General features: G+C 33.4%; 1 protein-coding gene across 2 annotated transcripts in view; it reads left to right on the top strand.

Moving 5' to 3' along the window:
• The window catches only part of LOC148283893 (uncharacterized), a 101,608-nt gene that overhangs the window by 50,880 nt on the left and 38,578 nt on the right, over window positions 1-12,150 (top strand). The gene's annotated exons all lie outside the window — the stretch shown is intronic.

Here is a 12,150-nt window from a genome sequence, read left to right as displayed (position 1 = left end):
TATACTCAGGCTAGGATTTAGCAAGATAGCTGAGTGACTTCCGAAAGGCGATGTTAGTTAGAGACGAAGGTCGTTCCGCTATTGATTTTCGGAAAATTCTAGCAAATCTTAGCGCTATTACGTAAACATTTAAATCCATTGTTTAAAGATGAAATTAGGCAACAGCATAAGACCAGTATTTTATTTAAATTTGTTTTATGCTAGTGTATTACATCGCCACACCTTATATATCCTACACACGTACACACACATAAAATTTCAGACTGTAAAACATTTGAGATAGCAACTTAGCGAGTTTTGTGGTAATTTAGTTATTTATAAAACTATAGAAATCTTCGTATCTATGTGAAATGATACAATGTAAGTTATGGAAATAACATTTAACGCTGTTTACGAAATGCCTTTACATTCGCGTATGCGAGTCCAGCCTTGTAATGTGGTCATGCGTTCCTACATACATTTCTGAACTGCCCATTATGGTCGGTTTAGGGCGGTCTGAACTCAAACTCTAAATTATTGTGCCTAAAAAATGTATATTTGATTTAGTTATTACTCGACCGACCCTTTCATTAAGTTCGATGTATTCATTTAAGGGTGCTTACCGAATCAAATTGTAAGATAATTGTTCCGAGCATAACATAATAGGCAAGAAGGTGGTTTAGCAACTAAACCGACTTTGGAATAAATAACGCGTATAAATCAAAATGAGCAACGACCTATAAGCCGAAACCCTTTAGCCCCTGGCAATTATTTTCCTCTAATAACCCTTTCACGCCCCCTTTTATGACTATGGAACTTTCACGGCGCCTGGCATTGTTTTCCCGCTTAGTGCTTTTATTTTTAATTCCACCATTGTACCGGCAATATTCAACCTTTTGGGACGTCCCTTAGCGCCGTACAAAGCGAAAAGCTCCAATAAACTCTTTAATCTCTTAAAGTTTCCTCTATATTCCTGCCTATTTTTGTACACATCTCTAAAATTTTAACGAAACAAGAGAACGCATAACGTGTTATTCTCGAATCGTCAATACCAGCGTTATCCTTTATCTATTTCCTGGTAAATAATATGTAGATGTAGATATAAGCTTCGAACGTTTATTACTATTACATAGCATCATAACAATTTAATGTTTGATCATTACTTAAACTAATCCACGAGGCACAACTATAAAAAAAACTCAACCTCAAAATCACGGTTAGATAATAAAAGCACCTACTTGCCGAGTCGGTAACAAAACCCATTCTGTTGTTTTCCTCATTGCTATTGCGTGAAAACATAATATTAGCACGATTAATGTTGTTTGTGAGGCATTCAAATTAACGAAGGCCTCCTTAATCTCTCATATATTATTCAAACATTTTTGCGAATGTCCTATCCGAATTTTAATAAAATTAATCCCCGTTAATGGGTTATCCCTGTGAGGACATTTGAACCCTTTAACTACGCTTCCTTCAGTAAACTGTAATTAAAAGGGGGGCGGAATACTTACATCGAGGTATTTATTTTTTATGGGGAAATTAAACTTTTCACTTTAGACTGAATTCTTTTGAAGTTTGTAACCCTTACTCATCGTTAAGGTATCCCACGAAGGGGAGAATAAATCTCGAGAAATTTATGATTTGAACTTGAAAACAAATGAAGATTTAAAGCTCCGTACGTAATGCTTCTATAAGACAACGTTGATTTATAGTACGTGTTAATATTTATCGTAATTCATACACTACGCTGAAACGCTTCAGCAGTTATCGCTACTATTTTTGTGTTCCTCACATTTCGTTTTCTCTGCTGATTTATTATTATTGTATTTATTTTATTTATTATTGAGTTAACAGGAAACCTCGTTAGAACAACCGTTAATGATCTCACACCGAGATAAAAATACAATTAACTTGAATGGTGATAAATTATACGATAACTATGAATATTTTCGAAAATGTACCATCTTATACCGACCTTTCGATATAATGCTTCTTGAATGTCTTAAGAGTTTGGCTTTAGCTGTATCTAACTGCGATTTTTTGATCCGTTGTGTTTTTGATCGACGTAAATAAAACATAAATCTCAACTCTTAACAAAATATTCATGTTATGAAGATATTTTCGTAAAACTTGTGGAACATCCTTCATTCTACATCAACATTTAAAAATGGCCTCAAAATAGAGATTTTGTATTATTCAATCATTTATCTCACTTGCCTTACGAGTAGTAAGTACATAGAGCACGTGAGTGGCATTCAGTCATATATTATTTTCAGAAATTAGATTAGAGACTTAGAAGTTATTTTTGATAAAATATTGCTGTTCGGGTCTCGTATAAATTCTATTGTTGAAAAAGCTTACCAAATGCTGGGCTTCATTAGAATTTCCAAACCTTTTAAAAAACCAAATACATAAAAAACTTTATACAACACTTTTGTACGCAGTTATTTGGAATTTGCATTCGTTGTGTGGAGCCCACAATACATAACAAACATAGAAAGGATTGAAAATGTTCAACGAAAAATTTTTAAATACCTAGATTATAAAAACATTAAAACGAATGGTACTTACAGCCAATCTGCCTAACATCTGGTTTTTTTACCCTTGAAAATAGACGCACTGTATCTGAATTATGCTATTTACATAAATTATTAAATAACAAAATAGACTCTTTTAACCTACTCTCCAAAATTAATCTCAATGTCCCCTTTCGCGTGACAAAAAATAAGTATTTATTCCATCTGCCAGTCTGTAGCACTAACTATGCACAACCCTCTTTCCTCTATCGTTCTTGCTCTTACTATAATGTTTTTTTTTTTATCTATTGATATATTTTACATACCCCTTAATTTATTTAAAATAAATTATGACTTATTATTTCTGGCAGCGATACGATCCCACTTACTATTTAATGATGCACACTCCTGAACACTTACTCTCACACTAATACACATAAACACACATCTACATTTACTCTCATACAAATACACATAAACACATCCTTTTGTTGTAACACAATTCGGTAGTCAGATGGCAGAAGGGACCATCTGTAATTTTCAAAAATGTTCAGGAGAGCTGAAATAAGACTAAATTTCAAGACAATCCACAAACTAAAATGTTTTAGTGTTATTTTTATTAAAAAAAATTACTATTATAAATAATAGTGTTTTTTTTTTTTTTTTTCTATGTGTATTTTCCGAAATATTTATTAAAACTTTTGAAAACTAAAACACAGAAAAAAATACAGATGGTCCCTTCTGCCATCTGACTACCGAATTTAATAATATGTATCATTTTTATTTAGAAACTTTGCTGGTCTGTCTTTGAACTGTATTTAAAAAAAATGTTTTTATATCATTGTCGACTGTTTGTTTCTTTAAAATAAATAAAAAATAAAATATTTTCGTTCTTATGATTAACCCAAACATTTTTATTTTAGGGCCATTTTCAAACAGTTGTAAATTTACAATATTTTTTTAATTTATTAATCACTAATAATAATAATATTTTGTATCTGTTTATCACCATTTGAAAATGGGCATCAAGTTGGGGTAGAGTGAGGTTCGAACCTCGGACCTCTGATCCGTGACTCTGACCTCTGAGTCCGCAACACTCCGCCACTGGATCATAACCCGATTCAAAATTTAAATGCATTTTGACTTTCAGACCCTTTAAAAACTGAGCTGGTACTATAAAGAGATGTTTTATTGTAAATTACATAAATGTCGGTATCTAATTGGAATCAAATTTAATACCTTTCATGGTATCCAGACTACTTCACCATGAAGCAGGATTTCTATTACTCTTTCCATAATTAGGGAGCTTAATGGTAATAGACTTAGAAAAGTCCATAAACCTGAAATATTGATAAAAATAAGTGTCGAAGTGTCTGAGACGGTTCAAGTGTCTTGATTCATTGCGCTTATTTTTAATGACTGACAATCTCGGAGCGAGCTTGGAATATGTTCGTGGTTTGTCGTTGATGATTTTTACTATCGGCTGCCAGACGCGGGATGGATTGCTTTGCGAGACATTGAACTAGTGATCCTTCGAAAGCAAATCGAGTGCAGTTAACACTATATTTATTGAATTAAGTAAACATAAGAACCTATTTGTTGTGTATGCAGATAATTGGTAGAATTCCATTTTAAAATTTGTTTAGGTATCCAAAATATTTTTTTTATTGGATTTAATTCTACTTTTATTTTTAAAATAAACAATAGTGTATAATGTGACGCGTTTCATCTTGTTAGGACATTATCAAACTAACTACTACTAAAACTAAAACTAACATCTTTCTCGTAAAAGTAGAATTAAATCAAATAAAAGTATTTTATTTTGGATACCTTATTACACATAAGAACCCTCGGATTCTTTTCTACCTATAGTTTTGATGAGAAAAGGGAAGAATGTAAAATGGAAATAGAAAAAAGATTGCAAGGAGTACTTAGATTAGATTAGTTTATGTAGTAGTAAAATATAAATATTTTAGAATTTTCACGTAAAGGATCAACGTCTAAAAGTTGACTTTTTTAATAGTTCATTTATCCGATAGAGCAGAAATTTTGTGTTTATTTAACTTTTTGTACATAATGTTATTTTTACATTGGCGGGCTTAATGCCAAATGGCAATTTCTTCCAACCAACCAATTAAATAAATGTTCTATTTTTATAATTTAAGTTACAGAACATATTCAATAGAAAAAACGATTAAAAAGCTAAAGATATATAAAAATAGAAATAAACGTATTTGTTTATAAATTACCTTAAATCAAAACTATTACTCAATGGGAAAAATAAAAAAAGAGGAAAAAGGAAAGGAGGAGAGATTAGGGAAGAGAAAGGAGATGTTTCTTCAGACGTGATTTCAACAGAGATTATGTAGTAACATCTTTGATGGTGGATGGGAGATGATTCCACAGTCGAGCCGCATGGACAATATATGAGTTTGAGAAGAAAGAGGAATTGTGGATGGGTATTAAGAGAGTGCCTTGAGAATTAGAACGAATAGGTAAACTATGAACTGATAAGCGTTGAAAATTTTCACGCAGGTTTAGGAGCGTTAGGACTATTAAGTACATTGAACAGAAGTCAGAGGGAGTGATAGTTTCTCCGCTGTCTAATTTTCAGCCATTTCAGTTGCTTACGATAATCAGAAATGTGATCATATTTTCTAAGACCAAAAATATACCTTATGCATGTATTCTGAAGTCGTTCAAGTTTATCTAGTTGCTCATAGCTCAAATCAGTCATGGAGACATCAGAATGGGTAGTTGTAATGCTTGTACAAGGGTTTATTTGTATTGAAATCACATATTCATCATATTATGCATATTTTTTTGAAATTTTAATTTTGTGCTTTTACCCATATTTTTTTATTTCCCTATCTATTTATCCTGCGGATTCTCCGGATTAAAAACAATTAAACACATCTGCCCCTTAAGTTTGAATTAACGGAAATCTGATGCTGTGCATGAAAAAAGAGCACGTGCAAATGTTGTAACTCGCAAATGAGGGTACATTTCGCCTACAAACCCCCATGATAAGTATTCCGTACGTAAAGAGATTATCATAACCTCCGAGTACCGCGTAATTAACAATTTACTTACACGTGTTTCCCGAATTCGTTGAATTATTGCCTAGCCTTGGCTCAAAAAATACGAACGTTTACATTACTCGTAGGTACTTCAATAAACAATGTATGGAAAAAATACTCGACCCGAGGAAATCGTCCCTTTATATTATGATTCTTATTTAAACTTTCATGCCTACAAAAAGTTGCGTAGTATGTTAATCGCCTTGGACACGAGTTTATATGTTACTATAAAAATGTTTTTTCATATTCAAGGCTCGCCTCTCGATATTTTTTCGGCTTTCGTTAATGGCTTTAATCTTTTATAAGTTAATAATTTGTGTGTTTTGGCCACTACCGGCCTCAACTTGAATGGTGATCTCAACCGCAATTAACCGCGATAAAAAATCACATATTATTAATAAGTGGTCCCGTGGCTAGTGTTGCGGACTCACGGATCAGAAGTCCGAGGTTCGAACCCCACTGTACCCCAACTTGATTTCCATTTACTAATAGTGAGTTATTTACAAATCGTTGAAACTGGCCACCTCACACACCCTGAAATATTTGGGTAAACAAAATTATAAGAACGCTAATATAAAAAATAAAAAAAATTTAATAAAAATATTTGAAGTATTAACATTGTGGTAAAACTTCCAGATGTTAGTAAATAATCGAAGACAAACAAACAAACCATCACGCCGTTTCCGGGTAAGCAGAGAGGATTTCTTACATCACTCTGTCTTTGCAAACAGACCTCGCTTCCTATACATTCATACATCTTTTCATGCACGCACGCCGATTATTCCTACTTTTGACATGTCCATATTCAAGTATTTGACTGACTTGATCGTGCCATGTCTTTCTCGGTCTTCCTCGTTTTCTGCATCCATCAACATTCGCATCGTAGATCTTTTTAGCCGTTTTTTCGCAGTCCATTCGCGCTACAGGTCCAAACCAACGCAGCACCCCTTTCTTGATTCTGTCGATAATGCTTGTCTCAGCCTTACACAGTTCACGGATCTCGAATTGAAGACACGAGTGGATAAATGTGTTATGTGACAAAAACAAAAAGCAGACAAATCTGGGGTTAAAGTTTTAAACACAGATTCAATTATTGATAATATAACACCTTCATTCGCTCACAATATTAGTTTTCTGCTACTTTTTTATGGTGTAGATGGTTTTATATGAAAAGGCTGTGCATAAAATCGTCATCTATGTAAAAAAATATTTTTTTGAAAATTTGTGACGTAACGCCTTTTTCCATTCATCTCTTCAACTGTGTGTAACCACTTACCGACTTTTCTATGTCTACTAGTTTCGGGATGTACCCGTGTCTTCATCGGGACATTAATTATACTAACATGAAAATCCCAGCATACACCTTTATCATAGTAGCCACAACATGTATCCTATCAGCACGTTGGTTTTATATTTTTGTAAAACTACCACTATGGTGCAGGTATATACTGGGTGTAATTAATTAATTAATTAATAATGTTTATGTTGGTGTAATTAGTGTCTGACAAAGAGACGGGCACATCTCGAAACCGGTAGACATAGAAAAGTCGGTGAGTGGTAGTATAAAATTATTTGTAGAATTTTTTTTAAAGTACTTAAGCCTTGCAGTGTTTTTATACTAAAGTAATAAAACAAAAATATTATTTTGCATTATTCGTTACCAAAACGCGGTTTTTTCATTTAGTTTTATAGTTTTAAGTCGCACGCATAGTGTGCTAGCCTTGAATTGGTAATTTAGTTACGATATCTTTGCTTTCATGCGGGTTGGCGTGTTTTTACCGAATTTCGAACTGTGATCACATTATAGTCGTTAATGGAATAGTCTACGATTGCGGAAGGATTCATCTGATAGGTTACAATAACATGTTTACCTGAGAGCAGGCATCGAGTCAAAAACACTCGTCCAGGATTAAATTCAACACACTGAACTGTATTCTTTATTCGACCGGACACCGAGTGGAGAAACGTCCGCCTTGTAGTATACTAGTGGTTGGCCCGGGAAATCATGTTTTCAAAGGTGGTTTTGCGCTCAAGTAATTTCATTGTCCTGTACAAATTTGCGCTAAACAAATTTCATTGTCCCTGAAATTTTAATTATAATTAAAATTAAACAACTGTTTTAAACTCATCATCATCATCATAATTCCCTTTCCGCACCTAATGCTGCATAGGGCACTGCATTGGTACTCCAATTGAAGCGTATCATGACCATTTTTGTTACGTGGAGGTAAGATGATTAGCCTTACGCTTTTAAGCCAATTTAATAAATATACATTAAATAAATCTTCATAGTTTTTAATTACAACAAGGTAATATAAGGTAATTAATATTATTCTATATTTGAATTTTAAAAATGCATACTAAATATTAAGTTTAATCATATTGACATAGAATTATAAAATACCAAAAGGCTCGTATAATCAAATTTTGAATACAACGCACTGTGTCAGAAATTTTTCTAAATGCCGCCTCCCCCCCTGCACGACACCTGCGCGCATGCGTGAATCGGCCGCGTAATGTTGCCAAACCGGGAACAATATACCAACAACAACAAATATAAGATGATTTTGTATTATATTACGTTATGTTTTACCACAAAAAATATTTTACTGACTGGGTTATAAAAAGAAACAGGTTGGTACTTTTACTAGGCAAACGTAAAAAACATGTAATAATTGTTTAGTAATAAAGTAAAATTAATACAGTTTAACATAAAACTAAGACTTATAAATAGAAAGCCGGATAAAAAATTATTTTACCCCGGCAATACTAACAAATGTCCGCCTTGTTTTACTTAACAATCTGACAGACGGTAAAATAATCGAATTGTTAAATAATACTATTTGTGAATTCGCTACTCACACATGAAATGTGATTCCACCCTATTCATCGCAGTATGTTGTCACTGAAAAACGACACAACACCACGTAGTTGAATTTAAATCGGCAGTTGCGTACTAAGCGACGTCTACCGAGTAACTTATGGCAAAAATGTAAAACTATTCATTTATGAGTAGTTTTGTCGGCTTCAGTTTCATGTCCGTACACGGTTTCTGGACTATTTTAATTCTATTCATATTGAGATAATAAGTCAAGTCTTGTCACATAGTATTTTGTTTTTGTGAAGGTCTGAGGTGAGGGATAAAGGAGGTTGAAATTCGATGATTTATATTTTTATTTCTTAAACTGGGCAAGTGTCGACCATAGGAAATATTGTTCATTTGATTTTTTTTTTGTTACCATTTATACCTTTTTAGTTTTCGTGTTAAATCTTTTGTTTCCCATACACCAAATAAAGTATTTTTAAAATGGATACATTATTTTGCAGTTGGCAAATCTCTTTTACAATATCTCAGTTCAAGCAGAAGGTTAAGAAAAATGTTTTAAATAGCTTTTAAATGAAATATATGTACATTGGCGGCCTCCGTGGTGTAGTGGTCAAGACGCTTGACTCACGCACGGAAGGTTCCTGGCTCGATTCCCGGTGAGAACACAAAAATTAAAAATTAAATTTTTCTTCAGCCTAGGTGTTCTGTGATGTAATTCACTTCTGTAATTGGGCCGGGCCTCCTGGCCTGTTGTGGTGCAAAAAAATAAAATAAATTATTATTATTAGAGCACACACAAGAATATGTTTATGAGTGCGCTATTTCAAGTATTAAAATAAAAATAAATAAATAGGTATCTAGTACTTAACCTAGTTGTATAGTTGTGTTGAGGTGACGCTTTATTACGGACATATTTAAATGTACATTTATATACCTGTAAAAACCTTCGTAAAACATGTAAGATTGCGTTTTGAATATCATTAATTAGTGCCATATTGATAAAATCTCTCGGATCTACCTCGCGAGGTATCAATGACAACTGGGTGATTAGGTCATACGTTTCCTGACAAATCTCATAATTTATTATATTATTATGAAAATTCGTAAAAACCAACAGCAAGGTTCATTCGAGTTGTATTTTTTTGGCAATTAGCATAGATCACTTTTATACCACAGAACCATAAAATCCAATGTCATTTATTTTTAATTAATCGAGGCGCCTATTCTCTACTCTCGGTATCAAATAAAACTGTCAGAATTGTTACAATTTAGATCGCAGATAAAACTTCTACGGGTACTTTATTAAATCAATATCGATATTAATCAGCTCACAAAATATTATTGAAATATTTCTCAATCTATATTCAATTTGATTCTACTTTGGTAACATGGTAACTTTTCCTTAAGTACAATTCTGACATTTACACGTTGGTAACTATAAATCTTATAGGTACTAAAATATAACCACTTTGTTTGAAAGGAGAACCTAGATACTTTATCGCAGCTTTATTTAGAATTTTGACTCGTCGTATGTAGTTTATTGGTATGCAAATGAAATCAAAATGAGGTTTTATTGTGGAAAAACGAGCAGATGTAATGTTCTGGTTATATTGTTCAATGTCCTTCTTGCATCTCATAGTGTTCGATTGTGCTTCTTGTTGATTCTTCTGTGCTCTATATTCACATCGAGTAACTCATGTAGTAGCCATATAGTTACTTCTGTATGTATTTATATCTATTTTGTACCGATGTGATCTCTTCCTAGTTGCACACTAGTAGTATCTACTGATGAAACCTGTAATACCGGCTGAGCAACATGTAATGACTTGTCATTTTTAATTCTCTTCTAGCGTTCTACATTGGAAAGTATATTGTAAGTTAGGAGTGCAATATAAATAATAAAATTAAAAAAAACTTCGAACCCAGATTCGAGTTAGGTACCTCTGTACTTTTTAAAATGAACTTTCCGAGTACCTACCGACCGTAAATAACCCAATGGTATTATGATTTTCAGTATTACGGATACATCTATAGACCTTTTAGCGTGACGAAACAAAATGGCGAACACTTTATAACGATTTGACATTTCGTAAGATGGCAGAGTGGAAATGATTTATGGAGAATGGAAGATAAATTTAAGTCAGTTTTAATTACAATTTCCTATACGCTTATAATTTTGTCATTGAGAAGCAGGCGCTTAAAAGCTTTCGAAAAGAAATTCGATAATTTATTATTTGATAAAACACCCCTCTTTATTTTATCTCGACTTAAGTGATATATTCATATTGCACCTACTTTCTCGTTTTGATTTAAGGTTTCGAGTGATTCATTTCCTTTTTTTTGTTTTATTATTCCAATAAGAAACGAAGAAATTATTTTATGGCGATAAATCATTATTTAGCGAAGTCGTTTGATCGTTTTCTTATTTCTATGAGTTGGATTACATCTTACTCTAATTACTAGGTAGTAAAGTGTGAGCGACTCATTTACACAATCATTAAGTCAAAAGTAGGTATCTACATACTTCGTTTACAAAAGCGATTATGTTTTAACTAACGATCTTACAGTGTCAGTTTTGTAGAAAAAATGAATTCTCAATGGCAAGCGGAATTGCCGTTAATTATTTTATAAAGGGGAAATGTATCAATTGGATTGCAAATAATCTAATTATTATCAGTCTCACAATTCTTTATAGTCTCGTCTCGCCATAAACAATTATGGGAAAATAACGAAGAATGTGCGTAGCTCGCTCACCCTTGATTATTTTATTCAATTGTGTTTCCTATTTGGCATTTATACTCGTTTGCCAAACTATATATAAACATACATTATTGTATTGATTAGTATTGATCTCTCTCGTGATTGATATAAGGTTTGTCTAATAATCTCTGAAATAAAAATCTCAATTGTAAACGATTAAGTCATTGATTGTAATATGCGCGAGATTTAACGGCTTCGCCGCAAGAAATTGTCTAATTGAAAAGTAAATTCCATCATAACTCGCAAAGTTTTTGATTGACATTTTATCGCCGTGGAAAAATGCGTCGTTCGCTGAATACATTTACCAAAATCGATTCAAACTTTATAATGAAGGTCTGATTTGGGCCGCTCGTTCCTCGGGCATTTTAGGTTTAAAATATATAACAAGGGAAAAGTTTCGCGATAATATAGGCAGATTAACGCTAGTGGGACCCATCCAGCGATAGACTTTACGCTTTAATGCTCCTAGCCTGAATATTTTATCGCTTCTGAACACACGGTGGCCTATAATCTAGGTATATATCGGCTACTCCTAATACTGTGCTCACCCACGCGATATCCGCAGCGAAGAATTCACCGCGCGGGGTGTGAATGCATATTTCATTTCAGATCCACAAAAAATCTTATTTGGATATTATTCGCAAAAACTCACCGAGAAAAATAAAGTCTCCATAACAGCGACCCACGCACTCGTTATCCTTCCATATCTCCTTGACTCGGGCGATAGATATGTAAATGGTGCCAAGAGTCGCGATTATCGTATTTGCTTTATATGAACGACTTCCTTGTAAGGCAATCGCACCTTGAAAATAATAATTAAAGTGGAAATTCACCGACTGATGGAATACGAAATATAAACAAACGGATCCGAAGGTGGCGATGCATGCGATTCCGATCCTAGAGCTCAGAGCCTCGAGCCCGGAGCGACGTTGCAACTCAAATTTAACGCACGGCAGAAGTAGCGATCCAAACGATCGCCCATTTAATA

This window comes from Micrasema longulum, unplaced genomic scaffold (genome assembly GCF_059751315.1).
Source record: "Micrasema longulum isolate JH-2025_06_02 unplaced genomic scaffold, ASM5975131v1 h1tg000180l, whole genome shotgun sequence".
In the NCBI taxonomy this organism is placed as follows: Eukaryota; Metazoa; Arthropoda; class Insecta; order Trichoptera; family Brachycentridae; genus Micrasema; species Micrasema longulum.
Note: the sequence above shows the minus strand (reverse complement) of the source record. Positions and strands in the feature narration are given on the sequence as shown.